Here is a 16,958-nt window from a genome sequence, read left to right on the forward strand (position 1 = left end):
ATACAAACCTGCAATCCTTGAGCTTCAATTGCATCCGGTTCTCCTTGTCATTTAAAGTAAAAGGGCTCATTAAACCTTTTAGTTTACGGAGAAAAAGATTGACATTTTGAAAAGTACGTTTATTGGCTTTAATGGAGAGATAACTGAGAGTTAGAATTAGCTTAGCATAACAACTGGAAACAGGGACACAGCGAGTCTGGTCATAAGGTCAAAAAATGGATTTGCACATAACCTTCTATAGAATTGCAGCTTATTTCCACTACAATCAAACAAGATACAAGATAACTAAATATCATTTGATTCTGTATACATTATGCTCTCCGCCCTTGCATATTTCTTATCATCTAAAGGCAGCTACATATTTAAAAAGGCTAGATGCCAAATGTGTAAAGATCAGTTATCACATCTGGTTTGTTAAGTTGTGTAGAGGGTCTATATTTTTGGCAGTACCTTCTTACCACTGTCCTCACTGTTGAATGAAACATTAAAAAAGCTCTTGATGTCTGGGATGGTTCGAATTTCCGCTCTGACCTGCTTAGACTTAACATGCCACGGTCACCGCCGTTCACCCTGTCGGCCCTGAGGGGATTTCGTCTTGGATGTTAAAAACTTGTGTGGAATGCTAAAACGGGCCCAAAGTCTTATGCTGTGTGTCCACATTTTAGATGGACTGCCCTCTGTACTCTCGGGTGTTGCACTAAGATGATCTAAGCTCCTTTGCCTTTGAGTTGGCATCTGTCTAGACGCATTAAATCCCCCTCAAATGGTTAATAAGTTATATGTTTATACTGTTGTAGGATCCAGTCTTAAAAGGTGTGCTTTATGCCCAAACAATGCATTTAATATGTGTGGTCTTGTTCATTCTGGCAGAGTAGGCATCTCTTTTTAATGCACTTTATTAAATATTCAACACTTATAAGAATGTATTATCCGAACAAAGAAAAGGTTCAATCCCTCGGAGTAAGTGTCAATCCTTTTCTTTCCAAGCAACAAACTGTTAAATGTGGCTTGTGTTTTAAAATGTTAAACGATTCCTCAATAATGCACAGGGATCATGTAACAGGTCGACTTTGAAACACATGCTAGTGATTGAATCTTATCCTAGCCTTCCCGCTTGTGTCAGCCATTTTGCCTTTTTATAAAGTGCTAGAATCAGGCGTAACAGCCTGTTAATAAAATCTTTTTAAACGTCAGAATCAAAGCTAAAGGATGCAGGGTTCGGGTTGGAGTAGCATACCAGTCAATGCGCCTCTGCCCTGCGTTCTCTCCATTAATACTCTTACGTATAATTCTTAGGCTATTGAATAGATTGGTCTGCAGGTTAATTGGACTTTTAGCTACTGGAAGCGTTTCCTTACAACATCAGAAATAACCTCTCTCACAGTCCAAGCACGCTTGAATGTTGTGTACAAACCAGGCATTCGCTAGAAAGGAGGAGACGCAGTGGGGGGCACCCGGTAGACTATCTCTGCTATGCGAGGAGCCTTCGGGCTACTGTCAGGGTCAAGGTATTTTTAACTACGCATGCATACACTCAACACGAACCGCCCTGTGCCACCTGCTGGACCCTGTCAGCTGTTGAACAACTGAAGGGGGGAGGGGGAGTAGGCACCAAGGAATGAGTCTTTTATGTGATTGTTTCTATATTATACTGCCACTAGTGTATACAAACAACATTATACACACGTTTAACTAGGAAAAAAAGGACTTTACAGAGAAGGAGAGGCTTGTTTATTTGGTTCAAGAGAGCCAGAAGTGGTGCTAGATCAATACTTGGCAGATATTGATGTTGCTGTAGTGGTTATTTTTTCCTTGATCCTTTTGGCTGTAGACATTCCTCCAATAGGTGAGGGCATGGTGGTAGTCTCTCAATATTCTCTCCCCCACTCTGGCCGCAGCTGCTCTCATAAACCAAGGTTCATATTGCAGCAGCTGGGCCCACCTCTATACAAGACTAATTGTAACACGATTTCCCCCTCTGCTCCGGAGCCAATTTGTGGAGCCACAGGAAGGCCAAGTAATCAATTTCTAAATTTTGAAGTGAAGTTTTTGAAATGTTGATTTGATTTGGGGCCGCATCGATTCAGTTCAAGGTTATTGTTTTTTTTTTTTTTATTATTCACAACTCTCCTTTCAAGATGGATTGGACGTTTAGGGCATCTCGCTGCACAGAACAGTATTTCTACGCTGCTCCTAAGCGATAGAAAGAATACAATCTGAGCTGCTTTTGTCCTTGTGTCCTTTTTATGACAATTGCACTGAGCACCAAGGACTGAGAGCAAACAAGTTTTGTAGCAACAACACGGGCTAAATCAAAATGAGGTCACACCAAGGTTACATACACTGAGGACACAAAACACTAAGCTCCTAACGACAAACAGCATCTTTGCCCATTGTGAAGACTAAGGCAGGCCGACCCTCGAAAGTTTCTTTCGTTGCCCAGTAACTGCACAAAATTGACAAACAACGGCAAAGGAGATTTGGGTGTCCGTGTGTGTGCCAGTCCAATTTTAACTTTCCACTGACGTTCATGAACTGGACATGACAGGCCATTTTGAAATCCACTCTACACTCTAATTTTGGATGAGGTGTGGAGTTGAGGGTTAGACTAATCCATTGCTCTGCTGATAAACAGCATGTGGCCGATAAAGACTCTCTTTAAACGGATAGTCCAACCTTAGTATACTTTTGAATAACAGACATCTGGGGTGTAAAAAAAGAAGGAAAGCCTAGGGGGACATTTGACATTTTGATACATTATATACTATTATTATTATTATTATTATTATTATTATTATTATTATTATTATTATTATTATTATTATTATTATACATTATATACTTTTATGCACCAGTTTATGTTGGAAATGTATTTTTTCAATTCTAAGGAAATCACAAAATGCAGGCAGCAGGTGACATTTCACAATTATAAGGATCATTTTGAATTTTGTTAGGTGGAGGAGAAAAATTGTATAAAAATTCATACTTTTCAATACTGTTGTACAATTGCTCACTATGTTGCAAACAGTCATTACTTTGCAAAAGTATTACCTCTTTCTTGGCTTTATCTTCGCTTAAAGCCAAACATAGTGGTTATAGTTTGACCTGAAATGACAGCTATAATCGGCACAACTAAATTAATCCCCATTGAAAAGGCTGTATTAGCGAAACCTTGATAGAGGGCTTACACACTTACTTTGATGATGTGCCAGCCAAGCTCACATAAGAAAAGACGCTCTTCTCTAGTCTGCACCATCCAGACTGATGTGATGTGACAAGGACAAACCTAATGCGGCTGTTTCATTGACTCCGCACGTCTATTGTTTCAGTCTATTACAGATATCTCGTCTGGCAGGGATCGGATTGTGTTGCCGGCACCTGCGTCCACATCAGAATCAAACAGTGGCTGGTTTGAATTGCTGGATGATTTCCAATCCAGCTGTTAGTTTGGAGGCTCGTGGGAGGGAAGGTTGAACAGCTACAATCATGGCTTTTACGGCTCTAGACTTTCTGCAGTTTCTGTCCATGAAACTGCGTGTAAAACTGCATTCTTGACCCTATAACAGGCTATTTTATCAAGACATCAAATAATACATTTTCATTTTTAGCCCTAATAAGGTTGAACTTGTTTTCGGCTGTTGGAAAAGGTCCTATCAAAATAAAATGCTGCTGTTTTTCTTATCTTTTTTCAATCTTCCATCCCTCAATGAAATTCCCTTTTTATGATATTGTTTGTTGATGGAGCTCTTTGTGTGGGGTTGGCATTGGTATTTTTTTTCCCTGCCGCTGGCTTTATGGAGCCAACATTTTCTACCGCTCCAGGCTGTTTACTTGGCTGTTTTTGATCAAAAGCCCCTCCATTTTACCCATTCAAGACACTCTTGTAAGATTTCCAGCAGCAGACTCCCACCTAATATCAAATCATAGACTATCAACTGTTGTGCTTAGCAAATATCATGAGTCCGTTAAACAAAACAGTTGGATTTTCAAAGTATTTTCTACGTTTTATTAAAGAGCATACTAGTTATGTAATTAAAATGAGTGTGAAGGTTTTTTTTAGACTTAGGGAAGAAAGCCCCGGGATGTGATATGACCACAAGGCTTACGTCACAGCACCATTTTAAACAATTTGCTATATGTTGAGTCTTATGATGATTTGATTTAAGGCCTTTTTTTCCACTGCTATTAATACAGTTTGTCTTCATCCTTTTTCGGATCTAATTCCTGCCAATACCGCTGACTTTACCAAGACCTGCCCACAACAAAACTCAGCACCATCTAGTGGACTTAGAAGGCAACCTTTACCAAAAAGTTTAAATTTTCTTGCTTATTATTTGTATAATAAATTATCAATACTTGGAGTCCAACAATATATTGACTTGCAACACATTGTAACTCAATGCTGAATCACATATGTCCAACACCCTAGCAATGGAGCATTGTTTCCAAATGCAAGAGATGCTAAGGCATTAGCTAGTCACACTAAAAAAAACATTTTTAGCGTAGTCTATTTTCTCATGTTTTTGTCTTTGTAAACTGCGTATTTGCTGTGATACAAAAGCAATCCAAAGGATGTCGCTTATCAGTTGGTTAGTTTCTGATGCAGTTAACAATGACTAAGTCCTATACATATATTTAGATTCATGGAACACCCTTGACCTCAGTGTTTGCAACCACATTCATTATTACCTTTACATTATAATATCATTCAGAGGGGACCTTCCTAATTTAAATAAAAAAATAAGGGTCAACGAATATCATTGTAGAGCCCTTATTCTCTGTGAGTAAAGCACTGACCCTCCAAACAACTTCAAAGATCTGTTGCTTTTCCCTAAGCATGTATATTCCACCATGTCAGCAAAGTATAGATGGCTGTTACCTACATAACTTCCCATAGTTGTATTTCATGCAAAGTTGACTGTCATTGAAAGTTGCGGGAAGCTCTAGAGTGAGTGCTCCTTGTATTCTTACTCAACATTAATTATCCTTGAAGCATATCTTGGTCAGTGTGTTTGTCCTTTGCAGCCTTATTATATCCCCCCTCTCTCTATACAAGTTAGGGACACCATACTTTTACTCTCCACAGTAATCCAATTATTTTCCTTTTTGCGGTCAAAGCAGCAAGACTCATCGCCTCTTTTTTTCCCCAGTGGGAAATGACGTGACATCACTCATGTCTATTGCTATTGTCTTTGTCTGCTACGCTGTGAGGGAGATCAGGTGAGGACAGTGATCCATTGATGGGTTAGCAGGGATATCATGTCCAGAACTGATACCTGGGTACTCATTTGGGGCCAATTTCAGAAAATGTAATGGTACTCTTATTTATACTGTACCGCAGTTACTGTAGGCACTCTGTAGCTCAAGGGTTAGGATGTCCCGTTGTCCCTGGGACTCTAGAAAATGTGTTTTGGATAATCAGAGATCCTTCCCGCGACAAAAGGGATTTATCGCTGAGCGACTGACCAACTGAACTTAGTACCAATATGTTATATCAGAAAAAAACCTTAAAGACTAATTGTAAAATGCCTAACAGTTTAATTGTAAAATGCCTTATTGTATCACGTACATTCGTGTGGATATTGGCAGAAAAAAAGCTAGCTAATGTTAGCTGTCAGCAAAGTCATACTTAAATAATGGAACAGCTGCATGAGGAGGTTCCATTGAGTTACATTATGATGCGTTCAAGAACTATTTCGTAAAAAAACGATATGTGCTGATGGTGATTTATGATTTGATCATGCTGTGTTCAAACGTAATCATGTAACATTTTGTTTTTGGCAAGAACAACTTAAAACTAGCTCTTATTAGCCAAATATTGCTTAATGTAATCTACTAATGCAAAGGTTTTTCTATGAATCAAAGCTAATATCATTTATTTGGTATCGAATCTTGTGTTGGTATATATTATCGACTAAACACCTGAAATAGTGACATCCCTTTCCAATGGTGTCAGTTTGCTACACCTTAATCCTGTCAGAGCGTTCTGCCTGCATCTGATCAAAGGCGGCTAAAGCACGAGGCACAGGTTGGGAGGTATAAGCTTTTTATAGGCACGTAGGTGTTCATGCTTTGTGCATTTGTCTGAAAAAGTCATCGGGGCACGCTGCTATGCGTGTTATTTGTTTTCCAGCTCTCGTGCATGTGTTTCCGCACAATGCCAGTCGAGGTCGGGTCACGCCGGGGGGACAGGCACCGGCTCATTTTGTATCCCTCTGCTGCGTGCCTCATTCAGGGGAGGCTTTGTCACCAGCTATCTGCCTGCCAGCGCAGGGTATTGTTATTCCAAAGTACAGGCGAGTTAACATTTCTCTTGTCACCGCTACATCTCCCCCACAACACACCAGGAAGAAGAAATAACAGGAGAGAAGAGACGCTCCTTTGCCCTTTCCTCCTTTTCTCTGCCTTTGTCCCCAGCTGACTCTTCTCCTCCTGGGGAAAACATATCCCTTTCTTTATCTTATTCTGCATGTTATCTTCTTAATAAAAGACCAGTACTCCTTTTAATAAAACAGTCCTGATGCAGTGGTTAAAAATAGAGCCATGTTTGATCGTTTGGTTGAGGGCCACAGCAGATTTGACAGGCAGGTGTTTTTTAGCCATGTTTACTTTTCCGCTAAGCATGTACGGTTTAGCCTCCTGCTGAGAATCTCCTGTAAGCAAAGTGGAACACAAAAGAATCTCCTATCAGCCCGGCTCAGATCACTCTCATAATTAATAACTGTATTCATCAGCCAACGTGGTATTTACAAATGGAGTGATGAATGCCGTTGATGAGCTGGATTCCTACTGAGCAATTGCGCCATTACCTCGGGGCGATTATCTTTAGCATGAGTGTCCCCCTCGGAACTTTTTTTTTTTGACTTGACGACATGGCTTTCCGTGCCCATATTCCTGAGATTTATTTACCCCGCGAGAGGCTGCCAGGCTCAATCGCCCTGCAGTAAAGTCTTTTATGCGCTACGCTGTTCGATTGGGAGCAGCTCGTAACTCAGGCGGTCTATCAAAATCAATGGGTAGCGTGTTGAGCGCTGATTTAGGGTGGTAATTAGAGATGTTAATTGTTTTCATTACTCAGGGCCGGGGGTGAGCGGCTCCAAATAGAAAGGGGTTACTGGCTCTTCTGGGCCTGATTGGGGGGTTTTATCACTCAGGGATGTTGAATGACCTCCCTTTGACACTCACAGATGGTATCTCCAATCCTATGATGTCCACCATAGAAGAAGAATCTTTGACCTGTGCATAACCTTTGGCACAAGAAGGTTACATTTAAATAATTGGCTCTATAGTAGACATTAATTGCAGCAGAAGGAGGAAATATAGTACATAATAGCTCCTGACACTTACCTCTACCTATTTAAACATTATTTATGACAGCACATCAAAACTAAATGATCTTAGAAAGCTGTAACTGTCATGTTTAGAATGCTGAAAAAGGTAGAATATTCTGTCCTGGCTGTAAATATGTTTAAGCGATGAATACATGGAATGAACTGCAGTGAATAGGTATCGGTTTCTGCTCGGCGGGGGGTTGCAGCTTCTATTGAATGGGAGCACTTTGAATATTTTCTATGGTCTATTCAAATGTAAAAAACCTGAAACGGTTCATTTCTAGATGAGCTATTAGTTGAAAAAAAACAGCAGCACTTGTACACATGAATGTCAATCCAACATTGATATGATGATTGTACCTTATGCAACAATGCTGAATAGCAAACGTCCTTGGATGATTGAATTGAAGCGCTTTCATTAACAGGGTGTTTGGTTTTTGTTATGCAGTTTGGAAACGGTATACAAAATAGAGCAATTTGTTTATTTGAAAAGGTTATTTGGAGTAATTAACACCCTGGGAAGACTTGCTGATGAAGGCCGCAACTTGCAACTTGTTTTCTATCTAAAGTAGACAAACCGTGATCTAGGGCTGCTCAATTAATCATATTTTAATCGCAATTACGATTTTGGCTTGCAACGATTATGAAAACAACATAATCGAAGTAAAACGATTATTTGTATTTTTTTATTATTTACATTTTTTTTTTTTTTTACTGTTTTTCCAGTTGAATTATACTTAAATTTCAGGGTAATCAACTGTTAAAAACACACTTTTCACATTTTTGTTTTCAATAAATTGATGTTTTCAGGTAAATGGATAATCGTTTTTTAATAATCGTAATATCAATTATTGACCCGAATAATCGAGATTATGATTTTTGCCATAATCGAGCAGCCCTACCTTGATCTATAATTTTCATTTACAAAAAAAGATTGATGTCATTGTTTAGGCAGTACAAAAAGAAACAAACAAAGGTTTGAAATGTAAATCTTCAAAAAGTTGAAAATAATATTGAAATAATAATTAAAAAGTAACATTTGTTGTCCACTACAAAACAAGTACATGTTTCCAAGCCCATCACAATGTGAAACAAAATAAGTTCTGCATATTAAACACGATTCAAGATGAGGAGAGGGAAAAAATGCATCATAATAAGTGAACACAAAAAGAATGAAGGCTTACTAATACTCCCTGTGCTTTAACTTTGACCTTACAGACAACAAAAAGTGCATCCAACCCATTTAAGGCATTCCCTAAATTAAGAAATGATTATAAGGGAAACCCAGGTTCTGGAACTTTTTCTCTGTCTTTCTTGAGATAGAGCTACTACAGAGTGTGAGTTATTATTGTGCTCTCACAGATATCAGTAACACCTTATTTGTGAGAACAGCCCGGAGGTACACTCTCCTTTCGCCACATTTCACACTCTGCTGCCCATTCTTATCCTCTCCGAATAATGAGCTCAATGCTTATCTGTAAGTGATGCTTTTATTGGCCGAATTAGTCTCAGATGTTACTATCTTTGGCCATGGAAGTACGATTTCAGTGAACCTTTATGCGTAGAAAACCCCTCCTCACTCCAATTGAGATGTTTTCCCCTTTCTGCTTTTCCACTCGTCATTCCTCCATGGCCTTCAAAGGAAAATAATCAGCTATCTGTCCATTTTAAAGGAGCTTCGTGAAACTGGATCTTTTTTTGTACAAAAGTTTTTTCTTGTGCTATGTGAAGTTTTCTTGTGTGACACCACTCGCCCTCTGCTTCTCGTATGATCAAACATTTTTGTTTTACGCTTGGACTAAAGGGGGTACAGAAAGCTTTCCACTATGTGTTCTTCTTTCTCGCACTCCTTATCCATGCATAAGATAAAACAAATCTTCCCGCGGAACATCATATAGCAGTTAGCTGATCCGTCTGAAGGCGTTCGGCCGTGCATCAGCGATGGCAAATTGTATTCGGGAGAAAAGTAGGCATTCGATAACCCCCCACGTAATGGCGTAATGCCTGTAATTATGACAGCTGATGATGGACATGAAGTAAACGTAGCCAACACATCAAAACACACAAACACTGGCGCCCGCTGTGCCATCTCATCTAAGTCGAGGCAGTCTCCAGAAATAGCTCTGATTGTGGCCCTGAATAATTCAATGTCATTTCTTCCCCTCCTTCCAAAAGGACTGTGGGAGCAATTGATGAGAGCGGATGAATATTTAATGCCTCTGAGTCTCTTGGACAAGCCGGGGCCTGGGATGACAAGCTCCGAGAAATCAAACAAAGAAGAGGAGAATGAGAAAAAGGAGGTTGCGTAGTGAGGGGTAGCGCAAACACTGAGGGGAAGATCCGAGTTAGAACTACATCTAAAAGCATCCACTTCCTCTATCGCCTTTAACTGGCCATATTGCAGCGCCTGCTTCAAAGTTAAACAGAAGTGTTTGATTGCCCTTGTGAGAAACTTTGATTCCCCCCCCCCCCCCCCTCGGTGTCACATTCATTATTAACTGATGGATGTTTTAGAAATGCATTAAATGTTTTCCAGTCAAGGCTTTTCTGCGGGGGTTCGAGGAAACAGTTTCTTCACCTCTATTCCACTTCAAACATCTAGGGTTAATTTCCCGGGAGATACTAAACTATGCGATATAGAGAGATGCAATTCTGCAGTGATAGAAGATGGACCGTCACGGTTTCCAGAGTGATATGACCCCAAATGATCAGTCTGGCGCTTCTATTGAGGTCAAATCTGATTTATTTTCCTTGTATACATAGTCTATTATGTCAGCAGTAATCTCAGGGTGTGGAAAACAAACATACCTATTTTACTCTTCAAAAATGTTGGTAAAATAAGAAAGTTTTTAGTTGGTTTACTAGGAATAACCGGACTCTTTACTTATAGGAAGGGAAAATCAATCACCTCGTCATAAGGAAACTGAACCATGTCCAAACATTTGTGAAAACATTTACAAAATAACTTTTTAATATCAGTTCTATTTGTTCGCTCATTGTACTTTAAAAGCAAGTCGTGTTATCCTAAATGCCAAATTCAAAAACATTGTGTCACATCATGAATCAATGCATTTTATTAAGAATGTTGTCAATTATTGTGTTTCCATTAACTTTACATAAATTGTAACTGTTGCACACTTAATAAGATGATAGATTTTATTAAAGGAGCTGAATGTCAGCGATACAATCAAGTGAATTATAACCTGCTTTGACCCATTTAGGTTACTTATACATGCCACTTTACTTAAAGGTCCCATGTCATGCTTTCCTGGTTATTACCCGTCCCCTTCTGTGTTATGTAGCTTTTTATGCATGGAAACGGTCTGCAGAGTCACAAACCCTCAAAGTACACCCTGTAGGGAGTACAACTCTAACACAGAAAAGACCTGCCTATGCTGCCCCAGAACGCCTCGTTGGAGATTTCTCTTTTTCCATTGTTTACTTCTTGGGTATAGTGACGTATTTCGGGTATAGTGACGTTTGGACCAATCTGCGGACTTCCTCACACACACACACACACACACACTCGGCGGGACGTTGCAAGGCTCGCTGCTGCGAGGAGCGGACAGTGTAAGCTGGCTCACTGGTGTGGGGTCGGCGATACAGCGAGACACCGCGGAACTCAGCCTGACCACACACACACAAACTCCCAGCCAGGCTACAGGTGTGTGTGTGTGTGTTTTGGGCTGGGTTTCGCTGTGTTTCGCTGTCTCACAGACGGCCACTGGGCTCACAGGGAGCGGGGGGGGGGGGGGGGGCAGGAGCTCCAACAAGCCGGTTAGGACAGAGAGTGCATACACATACTTTACAGAGATGCTGTATGAGAAACCAATGTGAGTTTGGAAAATGTCACAGTATACATCTATTTTAGTAGACCTCAACAATGGAATTATGATCAGTAGAAATGGCCATGACATGGGACCTTTAAAAGAAACAAAACACTGATTTTAAATGCCAAGCAAGGAGAACTTCTCATTTCTCAATTGTAGTAGTTGCTGTTGCATTATGGGAAGTGTAGGATCAAGCAATAATGTACCAAAACTAGACTAAAACTTTGGATATCTCAGTGTCTTCCTTCAAAGAGACAGAAATGTTTCCATACTTTCCCACAAATGTAATAGACCAAATTATTGATCTAGAGAATAATCCTTAGTTATAGACCTATTTACAATTTAAAAATGTTATCCAATGTCATTTGCTAAGAAAATATAACTTATAAACATTCCACATCCTGCTTTAAACAGCTGTGACTATGATTGATTGATGTTCAAAAGGTTTAACAGCATACATTGTTTTTTGATTTTAGAAATTTAAATTAATTTAGTTGCCTTCCCCATAGAACGCCTTAAAAAAGAGGCGAGAGCTGATATTAAATATTCTGTCCTCAGAGTGTTGATATTCATGTATATTCACTGCAGAGAACACTTTTGAAAATGAACAATCACAGACGGAAAAGGTCATCGTTGTGCTGAAGTAGTGCATTATGAGAGTGGAATAATTGCTTTTTCTCACATTAGTTCCTGTTGTAATGAAATCTTGGCAGTGCACGACACTGAATGACAGATTACGCCACGGTTCAATCACGCAAGTGTGGGTGTTGGGGTGGGGGGGACGGGGGTCAATTGGCTTTTGTTGGAAAAAAGTGCGTCTCGCATAAGTCTCCGCATAAATCATCTGTATCATTTTCCGTCCTTTTAACTAACGGCGCCACTCTCATCAAGGGTTTGTGTCATTGCACTCTAATTGTTTTGAAGTGAGAGCTATTTTTGCTGAATAGAGCTTAATGATTTGTAACACGGCATGGTAAAAGACGTGGTGGTGCGGGGGTATGGAGCGGCCTTCTTGTTCTTGCACCAGTGCATTCAAACACCATTTTCTGGGCGGCGCTCGGATCTTGGAAACCTAACTGTGTTAATCATGGTTTATATGTGGGAGACATCAAAACCTCCCTGTTCTTCCTTGTCTCACCCGCTGGGTTATACACAGACATCTCTCAAGGGCACCTTCACCATAACCCCTTCATTTATCTTCCGTCGTTTCTCTATTGGAAAGATGAATCACTGCGTTTGACATGGACATTTTTACAGGAAGTAGACAACTCCTCATGCATGTATGTTGACTAAGGCACTATATCCTCTTATTGACTGGTCCTTGCATATTTAAAACATCACATCAGGGAGACCTAATACTTTATTGGGGCCCAGAGGCTTTCAGTGCAAGAAACTATCTGTATGCCCCCTGCCTGCAAGTGGATTTTCCAAAAACCTCCACTCTTTTAAGGGCAAAGCTCCGTGCCGCCACGTTTCAATCCCGGATAAAAAGAGCAGTCAAGTCGAGAGAGGTCTGCCTGTTGGTCTCCAGACAGGAAAAAGGAGACAGTGTAGCACAATGAAAAGGTGAGCTGAATAGGTAATTACTTTTCTTTCCTCACCTGCTGGAAACCGTATAACCCTCTTGTGGGTTTCATTTTGAGGATATCTTTTGCTGACTTTTGGGAGATTTAATTATATGGTAAGGGGATGTGACACGTCCTGCTCGTGAGTTGAGAAATTTAGTCGAAGCTGACATTTACCCTTTACGGTGTAAGATGGAAGGTGTGCATGCGGGAAAGGGTGTCAAGTGCTTGCCGTGAGGTGTGAAGGTGCCGTTGAATCCCTGGGGAAGTATTGCTTAACTACAAAATGGTGACTTGAGGTGTTGTTTCTTTTAGCCAGGTTATCTACGGCTGTTTGTGACACGACATCTTTTGGCCTGATGCTTGAATGTTTACTTTTAAATACTTTGTGGGCATTGTCTTGTTTAATGGAAGGATGTAAACGGTTCTTCCCCATAGACTGTATGTTAGATGTTGACATGAAAATACCCCATTTGCTTTACTTGACAGACATAGAGAATGCTGCTTGGTCTTCTCTGTTTGCACAAAGTTGCCTTCAGATACTTGATTTTAAATTGTATCATTGTATGCTGTCGATTTTCCCTTAGCGACAAACTACTGTAGCCCAAATCATGAAAACCAGGCCCAGGGCATTAAAGACACGTATGTAGATGCCGGGGCAGAGGACCCCCTTTAAAAAGAAAAAAAGCTTTGCTGCTACACTGCTACTCAGATTGTGATGGAACATGTAGAATGTTGCATACTGGAAGTGCTTGACTTATCTGAATCACACATGCACTTTTTCGGCCGAAATGCTCTGCACAAATCAATGTTTCAGGTTTGGCTTCTTTTTTATTGGCTTCCTGCGTCAATGGCAACAAACTAGTTGGACACGTGTTGAAGAGGCTGCCTCATCCATGTGGAACCTCATCCAAGCCCACTTTTCCTCTGTTTATACAAATCCGACCTTTATGCTAATTGCTTTTATGATGATAAAGAGACAAAGATGATAGGGAAGGGGGGGGGGCGTGGGGGTACTGTTTCGCACACCACTGCAAACAAACACACACACAATCCAACACTCACAGGCTCACCCTTTCCTTATGCTGATCACAGCTTTCACAATTAGACAAACTGTGATAACGCCGTTTATGCAGTGGGGAGATCCATAGCAATTATGCTTGAAGGGCATTTCTCCGGTGGATGTTACGTCTTCTGGCTGAACACTAACTCACACACACTGTTTGGAAATCTGCAGCTCCTCTCGGGAGGTTTGTAGGGCGAGAGGGGCTGTCTTTGATGCATTTGGGAAGGAAGAGTAAGACATGGGAATTAATCCGAAAGAGAAAAATAAAGTCCCCAAACTACTTCAAAAAACGTGTATTTGGTTGTGTATACACTGTAGGAGCAATATTTGCTTTCATGGATATTTTTTTAAAACCTTGGAATCTTTTAACACGCTTCCGAGTTATTCAAAAAAAAAATGTGGATCAAATCCTATAATACTAATACTATTAATGTAATTCCTTGTCTTCATGCAACAAATACTGGGTTTTAGACGGTTGCAGAATGGTGACATCATGCTGATACAAAAAGTCAATGCTAGAAGGTATCGTTGGGCATCAAAGGAACGGCGACATTTTGTAGAAAAACGTCCTGAAATAGCGATCTGAACATCTGCTGTCAGGAGTTAAAGCTTATTTCCAGTTGCTTGCGATAGGCAAGTGGATTACTGATGAAAGAATGATAGCTGCTGTGTTATTTCCTTCAGCTCCACCAGTCTGGTTACACATTACCTTCTTATTCACACCAGAGCTGCTTCACAATTTCAAGTAAACAAACACTGTGGGTTCTGAAGACAACATCATTTTTATTTTATGACTGTGCCAGAGCTATTCCCTGACTGAGGTAAACTTTCAGCTGCGTGACACTTGGTGAGGTGAAGCTCAATTATTGCCCCCTCCCACATGTGTGAGTCAGTATTCAGTGGAAAAATCAATCCAGAAAAAGGGCACATTTGTTTCTGAGTGTTGTCAGGCTGAAATAACTGATTGCAGCCTGTCAATAAAAACAGAATTTCTGATTAATAATGGACTTTACAGCGGCATAAATAACCCATAGTGTTTATCCATCAGGACGCCAGTTAGTGCTTCGAGTGCTTACGCCCTCTAATCCCCCATCCCTAAGGGTGGCGGTTGATGAAGATCGACACATCACACCGCCCCCCCACCACCCTCTTGCATATACACACAGACCCCTCGCTCGCCTCTTCATCCACTGCCTTGGTGCGCAGTCACGCCCGCTGCAGCGTGAGCTCTGTGTGTGTCGGGGGGGAAGAAGATAAGATGGACTCTTTTGATCATCAACAGCTGAGGCAGATTAAAAGTTTTTCATTGGAATAATGCGGTGGAAAGTTGCCTGGAGGTTAATGGACTGGCAAATTATGTATTTACAAATGATCAGGGTTCAAATCTATGCTATAAATTAGTCTACTGCCAATCAGGTCTTAATATTCTGCAAAAGAATGTACTCTTTTTCATGATCTGGTACTAAGAGGTGCAACCATACATTTCTTAATGGTTTATGAATTATTCATTAAAGTTTTTACTTTACTAATAAACCATTACTTTTGTCTGCAGTCCATTATTTAATTTTAAGTTATACTTAGATTGTTCAATTCTTAAAGGTTGTTCTTATTAATCCTTCATATCTGGTCTGAACATTTTTGAAACACAATGGAACCTGCATCACAGGCTTACTTCGTAAACAAATATGGCAATACGCTGACATTTAGGATTAGGTTTTTACCATAAACTAAACTTTAAAGTCAAAATGTACCCCAGACAAAGACACAGAACCACTGCAAGAGGTTTGGGCTAGCTAATGGTACCAAAAGGTGTTTCTAAATCAACTTGTGATGTTTCTCACAACAAATGAAACGTAATTGATTAATCCACCCTTTAACTAGGATCTTCCCCAAAATGTAATTAGTTATTCCTCGGCCAACGCTACACCCTGCCACGAAGATCATTTGCGTAGGTAACTATCCATCAATCGTAGATATAAGGCCATTTTCGGTCCAGTTCGTGTTGCTAGCATAACTTTCTTCCAGATGAAGACGCAGTGTTTGTGTCTACCATTCATAATCCGCAGTGTCAGGATTGTCTCATCTCTGCCGCTCCTTATTCTCCGAGGTGGCGTTTGGCAGCTGCTCTGTCGCCTATTCCCTGCTGCGTCCCCCCCCCATAATTCTCAGGGCCGGCTGTCTCAGATTGATGCTGAGTGCACGACTCCCAGATGTGGCTATTCGTGCCTCTGCAGTTATTTTGTTTGGGAAACCGAGTTAATTAGAGGCAGTAGTGTGCTTGATTGTATGTGTGCTCCATCTGTACGCTACCTAATAAATGCTAAGAGCATAGAGGGAGTGTATCTCGGGTCGCGCTTGCATCTGCATCTATTAAAATAACACCAGATATGGACCCTCTATATTTCGATAAGATCAATAGCGACCTCTTTTATCTCCCCTCACTAATCTAGCTGGGAAAAAAACCCACACACATCTCCTTTGCTTTCACTCTCACACTCTCTTTCATCGCCGTCCAGCACATTGATGTTACAGATATGAAAACCTTTCCAGCAAGGATCCGCCTGATCTACCGGCTTGATATTTCCAAAGCAACGCCTTGTCTGATTCCAGCAGCAATAAAACGCAATATCCTTTTAACATGTCCAGATACTGCAGGGTTTTTTTTCTCCCTTCCAATGATATTTGATAGATAACAACCAATCTTTAGTCTCATAAAGTCAACACTAAGAAAAGGATGAGTCCTTCCCAGCAACTCCTTCCTCTGCAGAGTACACAGTGCCATCTAATGAGGGTTCTGTATATTTCCTGAAATGAACTAAGCGTGCACACTTCAATAAATCTAGTGTCCAATATAATGGAAAAGATGCACCTAACCAACCATTCAGTGTGCATTACCACCTAACATGGATGGATGCTTTGAAGTCATTGACAGGACAATCCATTTTTTTCCTTTTTAGTAGTAGGATCAGGTAGAGAGGATATGTCTAATACCCGGTGTGTTTGTAAGTCCTTTAAGCTGGCTTCCATTACTTTTATTTGCAGGAACAAAGCTCAATAGCCTGACCTAATGAAGCGTCAGTTGTCCAGATATGTTTTTCTGGGACTGGCTAATTGGGCTTGTCGGTCATAAGCCTTGCAGTCCTGGTGCAAAAGGCTCCATGGCTGA

General features: G+C 40.5%; 1 protein-coding gene across 6 annotated transcripts in view; it reads left to right on the forward strand.

Annotated features, from left to right (window-relative positions):
* Positions 1-16,958, forward strand: part of LOC307032375 (receptor tyrosine-protein kinase erbB-4) — a 237,893-nt gene that overhangs the window by 53,897 nt on the left and 167,038 nt on the right. The gene's annotated exons all lie outside the window — the stretch shown is intronic.

Source organism: Notothenia rossii (assembly GCF_949606895.1).
Source record: "Notothenia rossii genome assembly, chromosome: 3".
Taxonomy (NCBI): domain Eukaryota; kingdom Metazoa; phylum Chordata; class Actinopteri; order Perciformes; family Nototheniidae; genus Notothenia; species Notothenia rossii.